General features: G+C 40.4%; 1 long non-coding RNA gene across 7 annotated transcripts in view; it reads left to right on the top strand.

Moving 5' to 3' along the window:
• The first annotated feature begins 2,642 nt into the window (after nt 1-2,642).
• The window catches only part of LOC116236852 (uncharacterized), an 89,343-nt gene continuing 66,891 nt past the window's right edge, over nt 2,643-25,094 (top strand). For 5 of the 7 annotated variants that reach the window (XR_016470152.1, XR_016470154.1, XR_016470153.1 and 2 more), the window contains exon 1: nt 2,645-2,711. This is a non-coding gene — a long non-coding RNA (uncharacterized LOC116236852). Of the gene's footprint in view, nt 2,712-5,012; nt 5,135-25,094 lie in introns of those variants that run through there. The other 2 variants (XR_016470156.1, XR_004168628.2) reach the window with 2 other exon arrangements.

The following is a 25,094-nucleotide window of genomic DNA, read 5'->3' as shown; positions in this document are numbered from 1 at the left end:
TAAGAATTAGATAATTAACTGCCCACCAGGCAAATAGTCTGAGCTCTGGGAAAAACAAATGTTCTCCAGACTGCCAGACACCTCGCAGGTAATTTTGTTTTTGTGCTCTGTTTTTAACCATTTAGGAAACTTACTGGTCAAAATGAGGAAGCTCCTTTAGGTCCAACATAGCTCCTCGGGGTCTTGTGATGTTCTTATAGTTTCTTGATAAATTTTGGAGAGATTTCAGGAAAAAATAAAAATAAAAAAAAGTATATATTTTGTCTCCTTTTGGGGTCTGAGTTTTGGGCTATGCTAATCATATCACATCTGTCCTGACACATTGCAGCTACCAAGGCTGATTTTGGGGTCTGTCCCTAGGAGGCCCCTGCTGCAGACAGAGCTGTGAGCCCTCAGCAGCACAGCCCCCAGTATTCCTGCTGGGAATTTTTGTCTTTTTTTTTTTTTTTTTTTTACCTTCCAGGAAAGTTTGCTTGCCTGTGTGAGCTGTCTCCCTAGAAGCTCAACTCAGCTGCAGGCCAAAATCCATTCAGATATTCAGTAATACAGCATGGAGCACTTAGCAGACAGGCACGCACTTGAACATAGGCTTAGATGAACCCGAAAAGCTGATTTTATTGCATTTTTTTCCTACCATCCTCATAGGATATAAAAGCCTAAGAAGGTAGATCTGATGAAGAAGAGAATGCTAACGTGAAGAGCTCAATAGAGAAAGAAATACAAGTTGTTAGAGGAAGGGAAGGAGCAGGTAATGAGCTTTCCGGGGGTCCTCACCTTTGGCCCTGCCACGTCTCCATGGGCTGTTTCTTGGGATGAGGTGGCTGATAAAAGCAGACGCATACTCTGCTCTCACAGAAGGAAAAGCACAGAACGGGAAAGGCTTTTCTCCTCCTATTACCTGGGAAACTGCACTGAATAATGCTCATTTTCAGAGCAGACCATTAGACAGGAGTTTAGAAATAATCCCCAGAGAGGTTAAATGTCCTGACTGCAGGTGCCAGGCATCTTCCTTACCCGCTCTTCTGGAATTTCTGCTCTTTTCCACAAAGCAGAGTGGTTTAACAGCAGAGCAGCAAGGTTACTACTAACAGCACCTCTGCATACTTGTTAAATTCTTTATTAGGATGTGCTCTGGGAAGGAGATGTTTAAATCTCCTCAGGGAAATAAAGTTTTGTAAATACTGAGGAGTTCTGTAAATGGGAGACATAAACATTGGCTGCTATTTAAATGAAAGAAGCCAGTTTCTTTCTTACTTGCATGCTCAGAAATGCCCAAAGTTAGGAATCCTGATCCTGCGGTGAGTATAGAGGTGTGAAATGCCTACAGCAAGACCCCTCGTGCCCCCATTTTGGGGCCTGCCAGCAGAGCCACAGCCTGGGGCATTGGACTGGTGACTCAGTGGACTGGTGACTCAGTGGACACCTCATAATACTAATTAATAACTTACTTATTGGAATAATAACCTAAAAAGCTTTTTTTTTTTTTTTTTTTTTTTTTTTGCTGCCAGGGCAGCCCTTGCTATTTTCTTTCTTCCAAGGAGATGCAATTTGACATTTGTTTTCTGTGGGAAGACCTCTAGCCAGAGATACCTTGATGCTTGCCTGAGCTGCAAGAATGAGAGACTGCTGACTTGTGTGTACCTATACACCTTTTAAGTTACCCCATGGGGTTTTGGAGAGAAATCCCTGAAGAGATGTGCACCCCCCAAGTGCTACTGCGATGATGGAGGACAAAGCCCTCACCTAGGGGTGGGAGAGCTGAAGTTCAGCCCACCCTCACTCACTGCTTCTTCAGAGCAATGCAGAAAGTCCTGCAGTGAGCTCCCAGGGTGAGAGTAAATGTGGGGACAAGAAGGGTTGTGTACACCAGAGGAAAATAAAAGAAACCCTTTCTGCTGTAACCAGCCATCCCACTAATCCCACTCTGCCTGAGGAGTGCTGCATAAGAAGTAGTTCTCATCATAATTTCATTCAATACCCTGCAGCTCTATCCTCTGAACTATTTTCTGCCTTCCCAGCTTTCACCTGCAGCTCAGTATGCCTGAGCACTAGCTCCTGACTTCATTAATAAAAATAAAAAGAGCTATCTTTATTATAGTTTCAATACAAAAAAAAAAAAAAAATCTCTTCTACAGCTTGCTCTCTTGCAGACAAAACTTTCTTAAATGATGTAGAAACTCAAGACAGGCAGGGTTCTTGAACCTTCCTTCTTCCTTTGGCCTCTGAAGATGAAAGAAGGCACTTAGCAGTGTCATTGCATAAAGGTGTGTTCATTGCCCATTTGCAACAGCAGGCTGAGATTAGGATGAGGGAGGATTAGCCAAGGCTCTGGGAAGGAGCCCATCTCACTATGTTAGTGCAGCTGCCAGTTAATGGCAGAGAAGTTCAACCCTATTAAAAACTGGGGAACTTGTGGCTTAATTTCTTAAGTGCTTGACTGATCTCATTTTTTGCTTCTAGAGGGAGTGAGGGAAAAAAGAAGGAAAGAAAATGCAGTGGAAATACGAAATCATGGCCTGAACCAGTGATGAAGCACCTGGTGGGAAGGCACAGCCCAGGGGAGCTCAGGTGCACGCAATGTACCTGAGTGATGGAAGGGGTGGAGCTGGGATCCATTTAAGGGTTGGCAGTGGAGGTGAGGCTTGTTGGTTTTTTTTGTTCGTTTGTTTTGTTGGTTTTTGTGATCCTGTTGTATTTGATGCCTTCCAAAGGTAAGTGGCTTCTTTCCTTTATTTCTATGCCTACTGTTGTTGTGTTTGAGTGAATCCTTGCTTGCTGCAGCCTGAGATCTTGCTGCTCTGCTGCTGCTGTTCTTGTGCTTTCCATTGCGTTATGGAAAGAAGGATGTTGGCCTCTGTGCTGAGGAGAGGCATTCTGGTGGGTGACTGGCCGTGTTTTTGGGGGTTTTGGTGTTTTGAGTCTCTAGGGGACCTGCTTTTAAGAATTCTAATTTTGGAAGCTTTCAGCCTGTTACACTGGATGCTATGTACTGTTTTGTATTCTTGCCTGCTTTCCTTCACCTATTCTGGAGGTGTTTGCTTAATATTTCTGATTCCCTCAGGGGTTAAAAACTGTAATGTTTTCCTTCTTAAGGTAATGAGGGAAAACATAGCTGCAGGAAGCAGAATCCTGAGTTATTCTTTGGATTAATGATCCTGATGAAAATAACTGGGAAAAAAAACAGCGTAGGCAAGAATTAAAACTTTATGTAGGTCTCTCTGAAAGTAATGCCTCTTATTTATTTCTATAGCTCTTATATGAAGAGCACTGTAACGCTGTTTGGTGGAGCAAGGGGAGGTGTTGCAGCTCTAAGTGCTACAAGGACTTGTTTGTATCTAGCAACCACTTGCTCAGTACCTTGCTCCACTTGGTTTAAGAAAGTGAACTATGGTACTTTGCTAGTTTTGTCCATGGGAGCTTTAGCCTCATTTTCTGATGGCCTGTGATGTCTGAGCATGGGTGCTGTTGTGAAGTAGGAGTACTGTCTGGAGAAGATAGGTCAGCCTTACTCTAAAAAGGTGGTTTCAATGTGAATCCCCTGGTGAGCTGAAGGGCTGCCAGTAGAGCTGAGCCTGGAGCAATTCTCTAACCTTCAGCTAGGTTGTGCACTGGGATGGGATGCTGAGAACACACTTCTTGTGTTGTCAGAAGCTGCCCTGATATGGAGCAAGCTGCTCTGTGAGTCCATAGTGGGTCTGGGTTTGTTCAAGAGTGCCCTTGTTATGTTGCTCAGATGTCTGTCCTTGTTGTGTTGCTAAATTGGGTTTCAGTCAGCAAAGAAGTATGATGGTGGTTTAATTTTAGCATTTCTATATTGCTATTGCATTCTATCATAACTTCAAAATCCTCATGGCTGCATCATTCATTCTTGAAAGTACCAGCAAATCTTGCAAATAATCCAGCAGTGCGCAGCCACATGTGAAAAAGTCTCAGTAGGTGTATTTAACCCTGTGAATTGGTTTCATTTCATACATGTTCATTGCTTTATGGAAACTCATGTTTTTATCTGCATCTTAAAAATTCTTCAATATATTGAGTTTTTTCATTGACCAAAGTTCAACAGATTTGACAGATATTCCAATAAACTCTCTTTCTGAATGCTGATCAACTCAGTGTTAATGGGCAGGCATTCCTTGTAGCTGCGTTTTATCTTGAATGCTGTCAAAATAATAGTGGATTCTACTCATGCACCTCCAATTTATTCTAGTTAATGGTGTTTTCGTTGTTCCTGAAATCATTCTTCAGAGATGATTTCAAGTGACATCTGTGTAGGCCTAAAGACCTAAATTGCCTTCTAAATCATATTTGCTTGTGCCCAGGGATTTAATTAAAATATTTTAAAATACAGAAAGAGGAGGATTGGAAGATTTAGAAATATTACCCCTACTCTCCCTTCAGCAGCCATGGTTGGAGAGAATGGAGACTGTTCATAAATATGCTGTAATTGCCTTAATGAAGTACGTAATCACATGATATTGGAGAAGTAGAGATGAAGGTTATGTTGATGTAATGGAAGAGTCTTAACTAGTTCTAATTAGAACTTACAATTTCAAGGCTTACGTATTTATCTTGAACTGTGTAAGTTCTGGGTATAGGACAGATATTTTATACCTCTGTGTTTTTCTTTCTAATAAAACACACCTGCATTTTGGGTTTGCTCTGCTTAAACAATAGAAAACTTAACTGTCAAAGCAGATTATTTAGCTTTAGGGATAAGGCAAACAAAAGGCCAAACAACTCTCTAGGTGTGTTTAGGAGTTCAAACTAGCCCACACCCTTACTGTCCTCTACATTTAGGAAAGCCATTGACCAGAGGTATGGGAGCTCTTACTATGGAATTGTTCTTCTACTGATGCAGCTCAGACTGTATCTGTTCTCCTGCAGCTGCCCTGAATTGCTGAGAATTTGCATGATTAAAAAGGGGAAAAAGTTCTTCAGCTATTGTTGCTAAGGAAACTGCCACCTTGATATTTGCCTAGTGAGAACAGCTGTCTCTCTTTGTATCTAAGCAAAGGAGGTCTGGAAGCAACTCTTTGTAGTGGCAAGGTTGCATATATGATGAAGATCGTGTGGGGTTACTGACAAGCCTTGCTTGCAGTCAGCGGAGGGCTGTGCCTTGCTAGTTGGCCTGGTGGTGAGCCAAGTAATCTCTGTATCATTATTTCTAATTACTCCTTTTTTTAAAACTTATGGGAAATGTGGAACAGTGTTTGCCTGCAATGTATATCTTCATTCCTCTTTAAAACACTTATTTGGGAGAATAATACCATGCTATATAAACCAGCCTGAAGAAAAATGTGGTGCTCTCCTATTTATTTTATGGCTCCTGTGATGTTGGCTTGGAAATATGTTAGAATTTCAGTTGTAATGTTCCCCTCTCCTTCACCTCTGATCCCCTCTTGTAAACTTGTCATTTGCTCTGATCCAGTGTATCAAGTACTGAACTTGGAGAAGTTGCAAGTTTTGATTTAGTGACTCTGGCCAGAGCAAATTTAGTACCATCTGCCATGAAAGAAGTTATCTGGTAGCTTAACCTCTGGATGATTCTTTCCTTCTCCCTGCTCTTAAGTCTGATTCTTCGGAAGTTACTACTTAGCTGCTTTGGATTCCTAATGATGCATGTAGGTCTTCCTGATGTAGCCACAGTACTTCTGTATTTGTTTCAGTCATGTCCCTTGTGTTGGAGTGCCAGCTGTACAGCTCAATTTTGTGTTTTGGCCCTGATCTATTGTCTGTTTGACTTTAAGTCGCTGTTTCCTGATATCTACTATAGATGCACTCAGTTGCTCTCATCACACAGCTTTTTTTTCCTAAACGTTTCCAGCAGACCTGTGCTTTTTGTTAGCCATCATTCATATTCTTTGTCGTATGTCTTTAAAACCAAAACAAACAACAGATTACTTCTTTCCTTAGTTTCTAAAACTAGAAGTTTCAAGGCAGCTATGATTTTCCATGTGTAATGTCCAAGCAATAACAAAAAACGCAATGAAAACTTGTCTTCAGCCTTGCTTCCCTTAAGGAGGCATCTTACTGTGTATCCCTCCCTGTGTCATAGCATCCACTAGTGGCTGTAGTATGTAAGACTGTCTTATATTTGAAAGTGTGCGAGGGAAAGAGGTAAAGATCTTTGTGTAGTTTCATCACACTTCCAAGATCTGTCTCTTTTTTTCTTTAATATTCCTATGTGCTAAATCTTTCATGGCTGTGTTTTTCTGTTGGTTGAACAGAAGTCTTCACAGAGCATAATCTTCCTGAAACATATATTTTTATCCACATCTATATAACAACATTAATTTTTAACAAGTTTGGATGTTCATCTTATCAGAGAACTGCTTGAGATAGAATGAAAGATTCAAGCTTAAGATACAGAACACTTTTTGTAGAATATGGCACAAAGAAAGATATTAATGTTTGAAGTGATTTTTGGCTTTCCTGCACTTTGTGTATCTTTAGCATTCTCTGCTCTCTCTAATCTCCACTGTATCACTCAGTTCTTTTAATTCTTTGTGCTGCACTTTGAGCATCAAAAAGCACATTCAGTGCCCAAAAACCTTCACTCTGACGTTTGCTCTTCAACAGAATAGTTTTGATACACAGAGAACAAGAATAAAGAAGTGCAAACAGTGTAAGGGAAGACAGGAATGAAGAGAAGAAAGGGGCTCTAATGAGAAAGATGATGAAGGTACAGTGACTGCCCTGTAAGATGATGAAAGTCTGTGTAACATGCAGAAATAAGTGTTTGTTATTTTCAGAAACTCCTGAAGCACCTTGTGGCAGTCAGTGGAGCTCTCCTGGGCCCACACAAAGCATTTCAGTTCTGTAAAAACACAAAAACATTTCTAATGCTTTTTGAGCAAGAACACTAAGAACAGAAACATCTTCTGTCATGTGATGGAAGACTGAGTAAAGCGGTGTCTAAATGTGACCAGTGCCCTGGCCTTTTCAGAGCTTAGTTATGGAAAGATGGTCAGTGATTTAAGTCACCTTGGAGTTCTCTTGATCTGATTAATTTAAATTCAGGTAGTTCTCATCTTCTGTCTTGTGTACAACTCCGTGTACCAGAGGGAGCCTCTCAGCAGTAGAGGGCAGGCAGCATTGGTCTAAACTTTCCTTCTAGCCTCTGCTGTGAAGACCTGTGCTGTAATGGTGGATTTTGATGCATTTTCCTCCTTAAGGTAGAGACCTAAAACAGCTTTGGGACTGTTAGTGCTTAGATGTTTGTGCACGGCACCACTGTGAAATGATGTCTGTCTGTAGAACCCATCTGAGTTGTTAGGCTGTGGAGTCAGGTACCTCCAGGCCAGGAGAATGGCTGCATGAGTGGCCTTGTTATTGAATATTCAAGCTGCTTCTGCAAATGTAATAGCTGAAATAGTGGTCTCTTCAGTATTTCTACCTTTTAAGAGACAAGGCACATCTCTTGCAAATGAACTTTGATGAAAGATGGATGTGAACAGCTTAGGAAATCTTTAGGCAGCTGATTATGGTCCACAGAAAAAGTATCATCTGGATTTTAAAACTCTTCGTGCTTATGCCGAATAAGAGAATATGAATTAACTGAGAGAACTAGAGCTTTTAGCTGTACTTTCCTCATGCAGGAGGGTCATTAAAGAAGCCTTATGAAAACCATAAAATCTTTTCCAGGAGATTTCATGTATATAAAAAAAAGTAAGCAAGAAAAAAGCCAGCAAAGCTTTCTTTTTGTCTGAGCTTGCTGTCTGTAGCTGGATGTTTTGCTGGGTTTACTTTGTTTTGAAGTCTTAATGCATGTTCAAGTCTAACTGTAGTCGCAAGGAGGGAAAATGGGAGAGTAATAGAAGATGTTTTCAGGCAAAATGGTACTCAGTATTTTTTTTCTGGCCTAGAACAAGAATTTGTCTATAACCAAAAGCCTATTAAGCCATTGTATTAAAGACAATGCCAGATTTCTTGTCAGAGGTAATAGTGATGCTAAGAAGGCTTTGTAATATGTACATTAGAGCAAAAGCACAGATGCACAAAAGAATGGAAGAGTTTTTTCCCTCCTTGAGGAACAGAAGATTAATGTAATTTAAGAAACTGCAAAAAAAAAAAAGGCCAATCTGTTATTTTATGGAGTCAAGGTGCTGCCTAGGAGGAATCTCTTAGTGCAGGAGGGCTAGACCACCAGGGATGGGATGTGAGTGAGTAGCAGCAGTGACAAACATTATTTTAGAAAGTGTTTGATCGTGGTTGTTGCTTGTCAGGTGGAAAATGAGTGCTTACAGCTCCTGGGGGTTTCAGTGATAGCTGAAGGTACTTGGCAAGCTTTTCCAAAAATGCTAAGCACCATTCAAGGTAAACAGTGTACTTCTAATAGAGCTTGGATTAGACTGATAGTATTAGGTATGATGCTAAGATTCTTGACTTTAAAGAGGTCATATATGAAACTGTGCATTTTAATGCTCAGTGCTTGGTGATATGTGCTTGTTTGAAAACCTTGGGCACGAAAGATAACACTCCTTGTTTTTTCTGTGTGACAGGCAGATTGTTCCTGATTGCAAGTTGTCCTGTTAAATACATCCTGACTGTTAGAAGAGCATAACGTAGGTTTTGCTGTGAAATTATGTCCAGGGAATATTCTCAGTTTTAAGTACAGTTAGGTAGGAATATCATACATGAAATTACTCTGTAATGTTAGCCACGAGTTGCTGCTTTTCTAAATAATCATTTGCAAAATGCACAACTTCTCTGTGGAGAGGAGTTCAGCTACCCATGGCCTTCCAAAATTTATCAAGGCTTCAGTTCAGTCCAAGTATATCTTCAGAATTAATGCATTTTTGTTAGCTCTATTAACAGCAGTTAGCAATAGTGACAGCTTTGGAGTGGGGGAATTATATTTTTAACTATGATGCTAATGACTTAGCACAGCTTTTTTCCATTAAAAGACAAACATGTAAATCTAATTCTGAAACTCAGGGAAGGCTGTGGTTCTGCTGTTTAAGCTGTCTCTTCATTGGAACTTCACCATCTTGTATTCATCTACTGAAAAACTCCAGGTGTTTTCAGGTGTTATAAATTTCAGAGGAACAGGTTGCTGTTTCTCTTGAAACAGGGAGTAAATTGATGGAAATTTTTTTACCTGCTGATCATCAGAATGTGATTTTTCAGGGAAGATTTCAGGAATCTTCAACCTATTCTATCAACAAGAATGATCTCATTGCTTTTCCAACTTCTGACAGTCTCCATTCCGTTCTATTTTTTCTGTTCAGGGAACAAAAAGATGATTGCTAGCTGATTTATAACTGGCTGTCTTTGCTGTCCACGCACAGCTCTGTTCTAATTGACTGCAGTGGGACTCCCCTTAGTAGCAGGGAAGGCTTTGTGCATATGAAGGAAATGATTCAGGAGGGGATCAAGTTATTCTTTGCTTATTTGACTATATATGCTCTGCTGAAATAATTTCCTGCATCAACAGTTGATGAAAATACTTTAGCATGGAATATTTCAAATGAGTGCCTGTTGGTACTGCATGTCAGCTCTAGAGGAGGTAAATATGAAGCTGCTTGAGGGGGTGTGGGTTGGGTCTTTGCCTTGCAGTATGAGCTTTCAGAATTTTTTCAGCTTTGAGAGTCATGGGAAATAAATATTTGAATAATGCCTATGAGCATACAGGTAGTGTTTTTACATTTTATAGTGTTAAAGAGATCCCACAGGGTTTTCTGGAAGTATTCTCGAACATTAATTCTGCGTAACTAGTATCACTTCTCAGGTGGTCTCAAATGTACACTGTACCTACTTGAGAGATGCTGCTTTCTGTATCTAGAGTTCCAGTACGCTTGCAGCAAAGCTAGCTGACAGCAAATGCTAGCAGAAGTGTGCTCCTTCTGTGAAGGGAAGGCGAAGGGTTGACTATTTCACTAAAAATATTCCTTGCTTCTCAGCTGCAATGCAAATCTGAGGATTTGTAGAAAAGGATTTGAAGCTGTAGCTCAGGATGATGAATAAAGTGGTCTTACTCTGTGCAGCTTTTCCTGAGTATCACAATTTTCACTGCGGGCTCTCAAACGTGCAAAGTAATCCCACTATGAAGGAAAATGATGAGGAAGCCAAAACATGTTTACTGGCAGCTAAGATGGTTATGAGGAAGTGGTTACTGTTTCCTTTATGTATTGGACATCAGGAATTGAGCTTAGGAAAATACTTCTGGAAGTAGATGAGTAGCCAGCAAGCTCCAGTGCAGAGTAAAAATAACCATGTGTTAAAGGTTGAACAGATTAAGGGCAGGTCAAGAAGTACGTCTTGCTTATAGTCTAGAAGATTCTAAATAATTCTGTTTCTCAGTTTCTGTTTGGTGTTTGAGGGATCTCAGATGGTTTATGACTTGAAGTCTATCATGTTGGTGGAGTGTTTAGGAGTAGTTTCCAAACCTTGGCCTGTGGGGCCAGTTGTTCCTTTTGTTTGTGGCTAACAAGGGACTTGCTTTTATTCTGCTGTTGAATATTAAGGGTATATGCTGCAGATGAATTCTATCTAACTCAGTCAGTGTAGTCCTTACTGTCCAAAATTGAGTAAATTTGCTGTGAACTGAAGCTGTCAGATAAGTAAGTGTTCCTTAAAGTAGTGAGTGGCTTCCTCTTCTGCTGTGTGCTTGCTCTGTGTTTATGCCTTAAGAAGGCATTTCCCCATTCTGAAAAAATCCTGCATACAGTGATTTAAATTATCATGGACCTTGAGGTTTCTTTAAGTTGGATGAAACAGAAGGAAAAACACTATAACTCATGTCATAGGTACAGAGAAACTTAAGATGCTTTATTAAAATGCCAATGTTTGCATCTTATTGACAGCAAGTGTTATCAGAATTATCTCAGCTGATTTTGAGATGGCTTCTGTATTCTTCAAGAGAGGTATTTTAACAGAACTAACTTAATCAGTTTAAATATCTGGATGAGGTTTTTAGACACTTCAGTTGGAGTTGTACACTTTCTCTCCATGTTTAATAAGAATCAATATAGAGAGCCTATATTCAGTTTCATTTCTTATGAAACACATAAAAAGATGTCTTGACCAGGTATTCTGCATCTGTAAAGTCTGTTCCCAAGACTTCACAATCCCAACTATGAGGATGCTGAGGTGGTTATATTTAGGTGATGGTAGACTGTTTGTTCTTGAGGATTTCTCTTCCCACCCAACACCTTGTTGTGTAGGCTTCTGGTACAAGATTGAACGCAGCTGATTTGTAGCAGCTTAACAAGTTACTGCTTGTCAGCTGAGCTGCTATTGATGATTTTGCAAGTACTGTTAGCTCTGTCTTGCTTAATAATAAAATGCATTCACTTAAACTATCTATGCCAATGCTTAAGTGAATGTATTTCACCTTGCAGTGGCAATAGACAATATGATTATTGGCTGTATGATTAGTGGAGGAAGACCAGCAGTTACAGAACTGTGTTAAATCTTGTGCCTTCCCCACTACTCTGAGACACTGCTTGAATTTGAGGAGGAAGTGTTTTGTCTTTAGAAATTAGCACTTTTTTCCTTTAACTCAAACTGGAGTGGTGAGAAATCCAGATGCCATAGCTATTAGAATGTAGGCAGCTGGCATCTGGGCTCTCACACCAACTACTATGTTCCATATGGCTCAGTTTTAACACCAGAAAATTTTAACAAGTGAAAAGGACAAACAAGCCAAGCCTGAATACTATTCATTTCTTATTTTTAAGGAAAGCAATTTGTACTATATTAAGACATGTTTGCAGAGACTTGTCTTCAGAAGCGTTTGTTCTAGCTTGAAATAGAAAAGAAAAAAGGTATGATTACCCTTCAAAACACTTCAAGTCTTGCTGGGATAACAAGTTTGAATATACCTTGAAGAGTTCACTATTCTTACAATAGAATACACAAATTAATACTGCAGTTGAATAAGTAATGAGGGCTGACCGGGACCTCTGCATCTTCAACCAGGAGCTGAGATAATAGAAGCCAATGTGAATGTTCTGTTTTCCTCTCTAAAAGAACAGGAAAAACACTGGGGGGGGGGGGGTGGAACCTTGTGAAATCCCATGTCATTTTGAACCTTTCTAAGCTAAAGAGCAAATTGATTGTGGGAATTCTTAACCCTTTTTGAGAAGATAGAGCTATTCTTCTGGGCACCTGCTGTGTTCATATAGACCTTGCTATTAATGCTCTACTAGAGAGATACTGCACAATGCAAATATCTATGTTGGCAGATGGGAAAATAGTTTAAAGCTCCTTAATTAAATAAACTCTTTTCAACATCAATATCACAAAGAAAGCATTATTCTGCAGGAGAATGTATTTTCTGTAATTTACAGTAACTGAGTAACGATGTGGTAAAGATGCAATTAGATCTAATTTGCTTATGTAAGTGAGCTGAATGAAAAGATCAATATTCAATCTACACCTACTGCGAAAAACAATTAGTTTAATTGACAAACTGCTTCAGCTAATTACATAAAGATGACCTAATAGTAATGCAAATTAGGATTATTAATAGTACATGAGTATTTTAATTGATATATATCATCTTTACTTGTTAACTTATATTCTCACAGTTAACTTAGGGATTTAATTTTCACAAAAAATCATTTATCCTGTTTTCACGAAGTGCTATATTGCTTTTAAATTACAAAAGCCATTTCTCTGAGGGCCTTAATCTAGGCTGAGGTACTGTGGAAATGATGGAACATCAAAACTCACTGCTCTGTCTGTCCCAATAATTACCATTCACTACTCAAGCAAATCAGACACCATACCAAGCATCAGTATGGATGATGGGGAAAATACAAGTAGAGGCCAGGAATAACATGGGTCCTTTCTTCCTACTGCCAGTGCAGAGAGCTGTGGCAAAGGGGACAGGACCCTTTGGAAGTGATTCAGAGCACATGAGCTGTTCTTGCTCTGAATAATCCTTGAAGGAAACTCTTGCTCCCTCTTAAGTCAAAGAAGAGGAGATCTTAATTCAAATTAGTCTGTAATTAGCCTGTGCTTTTACACATAGTATGGTTGAATGTAGAGAATGCAGTTTTAGGTTCTCTGATGTACAGAGGACTGTCACACATTACCTGGCTGTGTTGTCAGATGATATGCAGATGCAATCTGGCACGGCTGACAGGAGGATGGTTATTAAGGCCTTCTGTCCTTTTGGCCTATTAAGTTGGTAGGAAATGAGCTTTCCCAGCCCAGCTTATCTTTAATACTTTTGGCAGTGTATGAAAAGCAGGAACAGCACTCCTCTTATGGTAATGTGCCTTCAGGAGTTGTGAAGGGGTCACTTGGCCCAGTTCTCTCTAGCGTAGCTGCTTACCAACTTTCTTCTGTAAAGTCTTATGTCCTGATGCAATACAGAGAAGTGCGATGGAGTCCACAGTGCTCCTTCCCTGGAGGCATCCAGGTATCGGTTGTCTTTCACCAGCTAACAAATTGCTTGTAACAAACTTTCAGTGGCAAGAGCAAAGGGGAGGGAACACCTTACCACAGCTGGTGGATGACTTGGTCCATCCATTTTCCTTCCTCATCCTTCATGTCTTGTGGCGAGAACCAGAGACCATCATGCTAAAGGTAGAGTAAGGTAAGGGCAGCAGAGCTTCAGGAGAAAGCTGTTGTTGCTCACGCTGTTCTCTTGTTTTTTGTGCTCCTGGCACTGTAATTCTGATGGGGCAGGAAAAGCGATGATTTAACCTTGTGTAGGAGCTGTTCATCAATCCTGTGAGAACTGAAAAAATAGTGCTGCTCTGAGCCCTTTGTGTCCCTGCTGAATGTCGCTGTTGTGAGCAATGGATGTTGTAAAAGGTGTGAAAGGTAGAATGTGATTAAATCTCTGTAGAAATAGTGCTCTTGGTGACCCTTGAAGCAGGGGCATTGCCTGGGATATGAAGGGGTTTGGATCACTTCCCAGTCTTAGTCACTTTACCTTCCAGTTTCACAGGCACATGCTATGTGTATCAGCAAATGATGCAAATACAGGGCAATGAAATGGTTGTTAGAAAAACATGCATGTGTTTCCAGCAGGCGTTCACATCTTGACATGTATTCCTCTCTTCTGTGTCTGTATCTTACACTTCATTACTTTTTTACAGTCACTTCTCCATCCAGTTCCTAAGAACATGCAGACTATCCTTTGAATAGAAGGCTTTGTGAAACTTGCTTAACCCTTCCTAAGCTATCATATTTATTGGTATGTAACACGCTAATCCACATAAAACACGGTGCTCAATACTCCCAGTCTTCCAATCCAGGAGTGCCCTCTCTTATTTTGAGTCTGAATGCAGTTTAATAGATTTTTACCCTGCAGAGAACAAAATCCTCTGCAGAACAGTTGGTGTTTTCTGGCTTTGAGCACTGTATGGTAATGTAAATGTCAGGATAGCATAAGGTAATAATTATGAGATCATATTTTGCTGTTTAAAAGAACCAAAAGGTTTCTAGAAAGTAAATAAAAGTTATATTTTGTTATAAGCTCTCTCAGGCAGTAGCTCAATTTTCATATGCTTGTGGGCACTATTTAGTGCTGTCTGACTGCAAATTATATTTATTACTATAATACAAGCTGTTTTTCTACATTTTCTTTCTGTGAGGTTAGTGTTAATTACCTATAGCATTTCAGATACCTAGTGGAGCAAATCTTTTCCATGCTCATCTTCATAAGAATGTGATAGAGAAGTCACTCCTAATTACAGAAAATAGGCTGGGCCAAATAAGTGAGGATGCCTTTGTCAGTGAAGTGAATGTTGGTTATAATCTTCTAGTATTTTTTAAAGGTCAGTAGTAGTGTTTCAGAGGAAAAGTACAGAACATGGTAATTCTCTTCTAATACAGTGAAGGTTCTTTCTAAACAGATTTAGCTGAAAAGTGGTAGGTGAACTGTCTGAGGTCACAAAAATCAGGCAAATTTGGCCTTGGAGTCTTAGTTCCCTTATTTTATTTGCTGGAGTACAATGACTGCCCCATCACTTTCTGGTAAGGATGAGCTAACCTTTGAAACTAGAACTGTCCCTGCAGAGTAATGTAGAGTCCATGCTGCAGCAGAAACTATCAGCAGGAGCTAATATCTTGTAATCACAGACTGATGGAGGAATCTTTGTTTCTGCTCCTCATTCTTTCTTTGTCATCTAAAAGATTTTAGCTGAATACATCCTACTCTTCTGCATGATGCATTATTAGTATGCAGTGGAGATCTGAACGTTTTCCCACAAATTATTCAAAGGTGTTAAGCATGAATCTTCAGAATGCCCAGGTGCACTTTACAGCAGTTCCAGTGACACCGTGAGCTATGTTACATCTCTTGTTCTGAAAGGATATTCCTCAGGGAGAAGGTAGAAAACTGTATGGCATCAAAGAGTCGTGAAGTATTTCTAGCTCTAAGTTTCACACTTGGAGAAACAGAGCAAGGTACTTGCAGGGAATGCCCTAACTTTGGGCTGAGATGAGGGATGCATCCATGTGAGAGAGGACTACAATGGTGGTAAGGCTCAAAGGTTTTAAAAGGATGAGCAAAACAATGCTAGAGAGCAGTCATGAATTCCTACCTACTAGACTTAGTGCTTACTAGTCTTGCTCCTGATCAGCTGTGTTATCGTTTCAAGTTTGCTGTCCCCCTCCTGCTGATAGGAAATAAGTTTCCTGGAACTGCCAATCTGACAAATACTTGCATGAAATGAAATTGAGTGACTTGCTTGTCAGTCTCATACAGAGCTCTGACCCAATGTGTTACTGTGTGAGGTGTTTCTGGGGAGACCACATATGCCCAGCAAGTCTGAGCAGAGCTGCTCAGCTTCTCTGTGGGCTGCAAACTGTGAAAGCTCCCAGTTTCTCTATCTGCTGGGATTATAAAGGTCTCTGCTTCCACTTGATTTAGAGCCATGTAGCATTTTGTGGGTTGAAGCTGATGATCTACAGATAACTCAACTAACCCCAAGCCTGCTTGATGGAGTGGAGGTATATGCTGTATGTTGTACAAACTGAAAGGTATGCCAACATATCTATTCTACAACTGTTAGTAACTGCAATTTGTTTTGATCTTTTTTTTCAATATATACATCTCAAGCATCTTTACCTTCATTACGTCCATTAAAAGGAGTCCTTGAGTTAACAATATTGATTTGAGTGGGAAATGAGAAACTCAACAGAATGGTTTTGAACTTAGCTGTACTGATCCTGTCTGCATGTGATTGTTGGATCAGATCTCTACTGTAGGTAATGGTGGACTGCGAGGTGTTATTTGGGTGTGACTGAAGGAGCTGCACCTTGAAGATCCACTGTTAATTGTTGGTGATTTAAGAAGTCCCATCAAGTGTTTTTTTTTAGTACTAGCTCCCATGTCCTGACCAAACTCTGAGCCAGGAATACCCTAATTATCTCACTCATCAGTTTCAAAAGTGTTCATATACCTCTGGTACCCAGTGCTGATTTCATGGCACTCAGGTTAAGGTTAGAATGAACCTCTGTGGATGCACTGAACAATAAAGTCTGGTCATTTGAAGATCCTGCTGGGAGCTGGAATCATCCATCACAGCAGCAGCTGCACACTGCAGAGGACTTCCCAAGCTGTGAAGAGAGCTCAATGCTGTATAAAGCAAAGCCTGTGTGTTATAGGTAACTGCAGAGAATTAAGCACTGTACTTCATGGTATTCTGGTTAAAAACAATGATAAAAATGACAACAATAGTGTTGGATTGTTTGCAACTTGTGTGATTTTTTTTTTTAACCCCCAAACTGATTTAAAAGCATCACTTTTAACTTTCATTCAATGTTTGGTTGTTTTATAAGCTCTAAATACAGTTTCTGCACTTCCAAGTTGTGTGAAACTGTAACACAACTGAAGGTGCTTTAACTCTGTGCTCTGAATCCACCTGAATTAATAGTGTGTGCAAGAACACTTCTAAAATATAAAGTAGAGCAGTTTCAGGTTTAAACCATGTTTTGGGGTGAGCTCAAAAGGATAGCAGTGAGTTTTTTTGCCAAGAATGGAACAAATATCTCTATGAACACAAAGGTTTCTTGAAAAAGTGTATATGTGGGGAGTTTGTTCTTATGGGGGGGCTTTAGATTAAACAAAACTTAACGCCACTTCTTTTGGTTTGAGTTGTTGCTTGCATCTTCCTGGGTCTGTAAATAAGAACAGATGTGTTGTTACTCATCGCAGTTTTGATTAGGGTTTTCCCCAAACATAATCTATGTTTGTGGTTGCGTTAGCCTGGAGAAATCACAGAAATTTGTTTGTCAAATGAAGGCTTGTCAGATCTGTGGGCTTCCTTCCACATGATTGAAGTGGGAAATGTAGATTTCATGGTCACTTTGAAAGAAAACCAAGTTGTTCATTAAAATATATTGGTTGCTTAAAAGCAAACAAACCACAGGGAGGGGCAGATCACAGTAATGCTTACTCAGTTAAAAAAGTGTTTAATCAGTGGAGAGTGTAAATCTAAATCTCTAGTGAGATTTAGGCTAATGAATTCTACCTGATTGTGGAGTGTCCACAGTGACAGATGCAGCAAAACCACATTTGAAAAGTGCCAGCTGATTGTCTTGGGGAAACATGATGTGCTGGGAGTAAATCAGCATGTTCAGAGGCAGTACTTGAGTTTCTGTTCTTCTGCAGTAATGTTCCTGGAGTCTAAGCAGACTTTCATGAAATACAGGAACTAAGAAAAAATCCATGTCCTTGTAGTGTGATTTGATCGCTTATCGCCCAGTCTTTTTCAGATGAAAATTCATGCTTTACTGCTTACTGTATATTTGGTAGCAGTGTGCTATTTTGCTTGACTGCTTAAATTGTTTTCTAGGTTCAGCCCTATGTACGTTGAGAGGGCTCTGTGGATGTGAGATTGTAGCATAAGCCTCCTGACTCAAAATATTTCAGTGGTCTGTGGCACAGATCTGGCCTCTGATTTTATTCTTGTGACTAGCTAAAATTTCCCATTGCTACTGATAAGGCACTTTACTGCACATCTGCAGAACTGCTCATCCAGCATTTTCTATTTCTGCATTTGGGAACTGAAAATCAGCTTTTACCCAAAGAACCATCAATATTTAAAATAACGAGTAGTTGTACATATGAGCTTTGGCATTGCTGTGCAATGAATGCAGGTGGCCATAATGGTCAGTAAGGAAGTGGGGGGGAAAAATAAAGCCAAAAGTTGTCTATAATGAGCCTGGAGAAGTTACAAATTAATATGCTTTTGAGGATGAGTAAAATAGCATTAACTGAGCAGCAGAGGTTCATTTTGGAGTGAAAGCAAGCATTAGTGAAGAGCCATTGAGCACTGGGCAGACAAACTTCTGAGACAAGTTCTTCTGAGGGAATTGTGGTGCTGAGCCAGCAGTTCCATAGCAGAGAGGCACTGAGTGCTTCCAGCTGTGCATGTGGGTTGCTGGGTCTCAGAGGAGCTTTTTCAAGCACCTGGCTCTGAGTGGCAGCTTACAGAATTGAAGGGTGTGATGTATGAGAATAATTTGTAATAATCCTGGAATGAAGTTATTTGGTGAAAACTACTTAGAAAAGGTTTTCCAGTGCTTTTAATAATTGCAACTAAAGATAAGCCTGTCTGAACCAAGTTGCAAATCCCATGTTTGTTAGAACTTTAAGAGAAGCAGTCCTTAATTGATGGTGCAGTTCATCACTGCTATTGTGTAAGGTGATAAACAAACACATCTAAGCTGTGCTTATATGAGAACTTCTAATTTAGATGAATTTCTCAGTCTTCACTATGAGGTTTGCCTGTTTTTTCTGGCTTGGCAGCTATGGGGATTATGGAATCGTTTGAGAGTAGCTGTGATGGTACATCAGACTATTGATAGATCTGGCATTAGTAAAGATATATTAAAAATGAATGGTACTTTGAAATACCCCTTCTCATTTTCAAAATTTTGCTTTGAAAAAGGCAAGGCTTAAGACTTGGGGGGGAAAAAAGTAGATATGGATGGTGGCACACTTTCCATGGGCAAGCCATTGCAACAGGTAGCTGCTAATGCTCTTGCACAGGCTGGCTCATGTAGTACATCCCTTTGCCTAGCTCCTGTAACACTTCCTTGTCAAAGAAGACATGCTCTTCTTTCTCCTTTTTCTTCCCTCCTCTTTCCATGAATACTTGCACTGTATGTATATTTTGCAGACTGAAATGAGCCATCCTCACATGTGCAGCATGCAGGTCACATCAGCCTTCCTGCAGCACAGTGTGCAGGGGAGGCAGCTGCTAATTGAGGATTGTTGAAGTGAGAGAATGTTGTGAGCAAGTTCCTGGGGCACGCTCATTTTTAAGGACTTGCTACTCTATATGTACAGTGGGCAGGTAAATGGTGAATACCAGCCAGCCTTTTTACCCCAGATGGTTCAGACATCCTTCTACCTGAAGTACATATTTATCTTGTCCCACTGCCATGCTTGCCTTTGTACATGCTTATCCTGGTAACACACTGTTCACCAGAGGAGGAGATTTTAGGGAAGTACATATTTTACTTGCAGTCAAGTAGAATTCCACAAAAAAAAAGACCAGCCTCGATTTTCACTGCTTGTATTCAGTTTGTCTCAGAGCTGCTGGGAGCCAGAAGGGCTCCCTGGCTGCAAATCACCTCTATAGATGTGCACTCATTAAATTTCATTGTGGCTGGATGCTAGTGTGATCCATTGGGCTAGTGAAGGTTCTTGAATGCTGGCATGATGCATTGACAATATTTGGGTACCTCCATGAGCAAGTATGGCTGAAATTCCTCACTTTTGGAAGTGATTACTCATGTGAGAAGAGCCCCACATCCAACATTTTATTCTAACTTCCCAGTGGCAACCAGTGATTTTTTTTTAATATGCTTTCAATCAAGGGTGTGTATGCTTATGCAATAGTCAATATTTAAGTTTGGGTTTTTCTTTTTTTCTTTTGGTATTTAAAAACATAGCTAGTTTGGGGAGAACTTGTTGGAACTCTTTCCATTGCTTGTCATAATACTGACCCCTTCCAAGTAACAAGGAGTAATTTCTTAATATTATATTTTTAGAGATGTTTGTACAATAAAAAGTAGAACAGTGTTCTCAGAGTCATATTTTTGAGTTTCATTGGAACATACCTTTTCTTGGTAATGATTAAGAAAATCAATTGGCTTTACATGGGACTTGCTCAAATTCAGTGGCAATGGCTGTCATAAAACAAAAGCTTTTGACAGCGGTAAATAAGTAAAAGGTTTGAATTTGTTTTTAAATGGTTACCTTCTTAATGTGTGTAACTACTGAGTTTTGACACTTCCATGAAAACAGATCACTTCTCTTTTTGATATATGCTGGTAGATGTCATAGGAACAGAAGAGTGCAGTTCCTTTTATCCGGAGGGAATTCTGCTCATCCATCACAATGTATTTCTGGAGGATTTATGCTTTTCCTTAATTTTTATTACTCAACTGATTTGCATGAAAATGGGATCTTTGTTCCGTAGGGATGCATTGGATCCAGATGTTTGTTTTCTGTGTCAAGTTGTAATCTTGTTTGTCATCCCATTGGTTGTGGCAAAATGGGGATGATGGCAAACAAAGGATTGACTGCAAGGGATAAGCACCTGCAGCTGGTGGCTTCCAATAAAGACCCTGTTTCCATGCAGGTCTGTGATGTGATATGAGATTTTAAAGACAGGATGAGGCAAAGGAAACCACAAGAATGGAAACACAGAGGTGGAACCAGTTGATGGTTTTCACAAACGAAGCTTATTATGCAGCAGATAAATTTTGAGCTACACAATACAACTTGTAATAATGGGTATTTCATCTGTTAGGTTTAATGGTCTAAACTGTCACATCACTTGATACAAGTTGGTTGAAATGTCAAATGCAGTTAGTATCATTTATTGATAACAAAATTATTTTGCTTCCAACTTTGGGCTAGCACTTCTGTGTCTTTCAGTGATAGAGAGATTCATTCTCAACTACAAAGGAAAAGAGGTTAAGTCTTTAAAAACATAAGAAATCACATGCAACAAAATGCGTGTGGGAACACTAGAAATCATGAGTATTGGTCACTTCTAAGCTAAAGCGAGGTGGTTATTAATCATTATTCACATTAACTTCAGGCTTCCTTTTGGATAGTCAGTGCACAGAGGCTGTGTAATTATTGTCTTGAAGGAACCAAGCAGCTGAGAGGAGTAGGGTCACTGACCCTAGGTAGAGAAGTAGTGTGTGGGCACTAAGTTTCTGTCTGTCACTGTAGAAATCTGAAGGAGGTCCTACCCAAATAGTGGTTGATAGATTATATTTTTGTAAGTGTGATGTCTCTGAAAGACTTGGCAACACATAGCAACTGTCATGAAAGAGCCATTAGGAAGAGAACAACTGAAAGTCAGCTGGGATAAAGCCTGGCTTCTGCATACGGTGCAGTGCATCTGTTCTGTTCCTGCACTGGCTAACCTTAGGTAAGAGAAGTGTCAGCAATACCTGCAAATATGTTTAGTGGCAGTGTCCTCTGCTGTGAGAGTAAGGAAGTGATTGGATGGGATCCCAATGCTTTGCCTGTTCCAATAAGTCTGCCTCTCCTTCACAGGGCTGTGCCCTGAGCAGAACAGGGAGGTGGAGGAGCCTGCCCCACATTATGTCCATGTTGTCACCATTTCTTATTTCTCTTAGACTGTTGCCCCTGAAAAGTTCATAACTTCCATTACAGATAGCTTTAAAGCATTAAATTAACTTAAACCAAAAGCTGTAAAGGCAGCTGATGTATCACCTGTCATGCAGAAATAAGGAAAACTGAGGTTATGTTTTAGGAGAGGTCTAGATATCATTTGAAACAGTTTGTACAGTGGTGTAACTGCTGCTCTGGGCTGCATGCATCCTCCTTCAGCCTAAAGTGTCTGCTTGATATCTGCACAGCACAAATCAATTCCAGGGTATCCTCAGCCTCTCACAACTTGCAATTCAAAAGTGAGCATGACTCTTTTAAACCTGAATCAGGTCCAGCATGATTAACATTTATTATGTAGCCACTTAATGGCTAGTGGCTATCCAGTCAAAGGAGATTTATATCTCCTTAGAACAGCTTAATGTGTACTTATGCTCCCCCAGGGTCCACTGTCCAGCTGAATGGCCAGAATGAACATGTGCAGTGCTCTCTCTGAGCAAGCTTCAGACCCATGGGCTGCTTGCACATTCTTATCTGATATATCCTGTGAAGGATAATGGCAATGCCAAACTAAGCTGTAGTGGCAGTTCTCATGCAGGACCTTGCCTGAAAGAAACTTGTTTTTTGTAGACTGTCGTGAGCTGTCAGAATGGGTGGCTTTTCTGTGTAAAGATTGTGTGACACTGTGCTGGCATTGGGGTACAAAAACTCCAGAACATTGGCTTTGAGGAATTACTGAACTCTGCACTCCTTATTTTCAGTTTCTATTCCTTTTTTTGGATTAGGGTGTGTTTTGTGTGATGTGTGACCTTCAGGTGTCCTTGTGCAAAGTCCACATTTGGGCACAGGGGTGACCACGGACTGTATGATCTGAAGAGTAGTATAATGTTGAATGTACAGTTCATGTAACTGTTCTTATTTTATGTTGAGCATAATTTTGCTGTGTCCCTGAGTATAACAGTCAGCCCAACTGAGGTAATTGCTAAGCATCACAGCTACATAGCACGGCCAATAATGCAGTTAAAATGAGTGTACTGAAAGAAAACAGTGGGATCTAATGTTTTCTTAAAGGCTACTCTGAAAGTGCTCAGCATTTGCTTGTTTTCATGCTTTCTATAGTGAGGGGATAATCCTTATTTGTGATGCAAACATCTCTGATCCCAGAAGCCCTTTAACTTCTTGGATGTGTAGCCACTCCATCCTGGAACAAGATCAGTAATGTTAGGACTGGGGGTGAGGATGGGAATTTATGTTAAAGAATGAAGTGCTGACTGCTGCTATTTTGTCTGTTGCCCAGAAAATAGGAAAATAGCATGCTGTCTGCATGGATGAGCCAATACCTGCATGTTTAGTTTTTTGTTGTCTTTGTGTGCTTTGAGAGTAGGGAAGAGTGAATCCAATCTTTCAGTAGTTCCTCCTGCACTTTAAAAAAGGGATGGGTCATGTGAAGAAATTCTCACAGTGAATCCTGTGTATCATGGAGAATGACTTTTAAATTGTTCCCTTGCCTTGATTCATTCCCTCAGCAGGTGAGGTGATTGCTCTAGCATTTAGATTGCTATCCAGGAATTCTTATCTGGCCTTTGCATGCAATCCTGTGTGAGGATGCCTGGTAATGTGTCTTGAAAGGCTTGCGAAAGAAATGTGTTAAATCAGTTGCTGTCAAGTTTCTTACTGTAGGATCATTTGAATCCTAGGCCTTTTTAATTAGTGCAATCCAATCAGCAGTACTCCATGAGTGTTCTGGTTCCCTCTAATGCACTTCTCCTTTGTCCCATGAAGACAACACCTTTAATTTTGCAGCAGTCAGAGTAGTGGCAGCTTTACCTGAGACTGTTCTGGGAAGTAAACAGGTTCCTCAAAGCCCCTGCTCGTGTGCTGCCTGGAACAGAGCTATTTTGTTGTGAAGTGTAAATGACATAAAGCTCTATTAAAAAAGACAGTAGCTGTCCTGATTCCAAATGTAAGTAAATGTGTTGAGCCTCAGTGCTCAGGAAGAAAATAGAGTGTACTTTGTGCCCATAATCAGTGTGTTTCCAGGAGACTAGCAAATGTTTTATGGTATTATTCACAACTGTTACACCATCAGGAGTTGTCCAGCATTTATTTCAACCTAATTGAACCACTGCTATGATATAGCCAAGCTTTTCAAGTGTTGAAATTGTAATTATAGGGAGTGTTTCTCTGGCAATTTCTATTGGACAGTTGCTTTCAAAATATTAAGGCTTCCCAATACCTCTGAAGATTTTCCTGGGAAAACTTGACCTGCACAATTCCTGTGCCAAGCTCCTGGCTCTGCAGGCAAGAGCAATGTGTGTTGTGCTGGATGGAGAGCATCCTAATCCCACTTCCTCCTGTGGCCCATGTTGGGCCAGCTCTACCCCTCAAGGGAGGGATGGGCTGTGCACCTGGTGTGCAGAGATAAGCTGGGATCCATTCTATTGCAAGCATAGGCTCTGCAATTGGTTCAGTCCACGCAGCAAAGTGAGGGAGCTCACCACATCCTCACTCTTCTCTCCTAAAATAGGGCCGGAGCAGCCAGTTATGAAGCATGCCAGACTTCTGTAGCTTAATGCTGATAGTGCACGTATAAGCAGAGTGACAATTGAGAGAGAGCTGGCAGTGATGCAAGAGCTGCAGTTAACTATAGATTTGAGCTCCTAGGCAAGATGTATTCAACCAAAGGTCGCAATTTTATGCTGTCACGAGTTGATTCTGCAAGATGTATACCACAGATGTCACTTTCAGGGAAAGGCAGAATGACCCAAGTGCCTGTTTGTATCAAATGATACGGAGCAAAAATTAAAGTGAAAGATCTGCCATCACCTTTTGCTGCGCTGAGTGGAAAGGACAGCATATAGATAGCACACAAGTTGGAAGAGTGTAGAGGCAGATAAATGGAAAATAAGGAAAAGAACAGCATGTGTAACAAGGGATCTCTTACTTTTGCTGTATCTGCTGGTGCTGGAGAACAAAACTACCATGCCTGTTCTGGTTTCCAGGGGTCTGTAGGGAACCATGTGAAATGAAACTTGTCACCTGACCTCCTCAGGACACAAATACCATGAGGTACGCACAAATCAGCTGCTTGATGCTTTCCTCCCATGTGACACAAACCATCTCTTAGTTTAAGAAATCCACCTGTTTTTGTTGTTTTGGTGGGCAGTCTTTTCCTCTTTGGCTGTTGTGTGCTGTGATGTTCCATTGCTGTGAAAAGCTCTGGGACATCATCATCTGCTGTCTGTTGCTCATGGTGCTATATTGATGCAAATCACTGTTGGCTTTCCTTGCCTCTTGTGCTCTGCAGTCTGGCATGATGATTGCTTGGTTCTAATATTTTTTTGTCCCAAGGCTATCAATTTGTTTCCAGTTTCTCCACCTGTTGGGTTGGCTCAGGTATCCTGCAGGGTTTTGTCCCAGGCATTCACTACTTAAGTTAATTTATTATGCTTCCAGCTTTGGAACATAGGCACCCTGAAGCATTCTACAGACAGGGTTGTTTTTGTTTTCCGAAGATTTCTGGCAG

Source organism: Phasianus colchicus, chromosome 11 (assembly GCF_987193195.1).
Source record: "Phasianus colchicus chromosome 11, bPhaCol1.hap1.1, whole genome shotgun sequence".
In the NCBI taxonomy this organism is placed as follows: domain Eukaryota; kingdom Metazoa; phylum Chordata; class Aves; order Galliformes; family Phasianidae; genus Phasianus; species Phasianus colchicus.
This window is presented reverse-complemented; position numbering and strand designations above follow the sequence as displayed.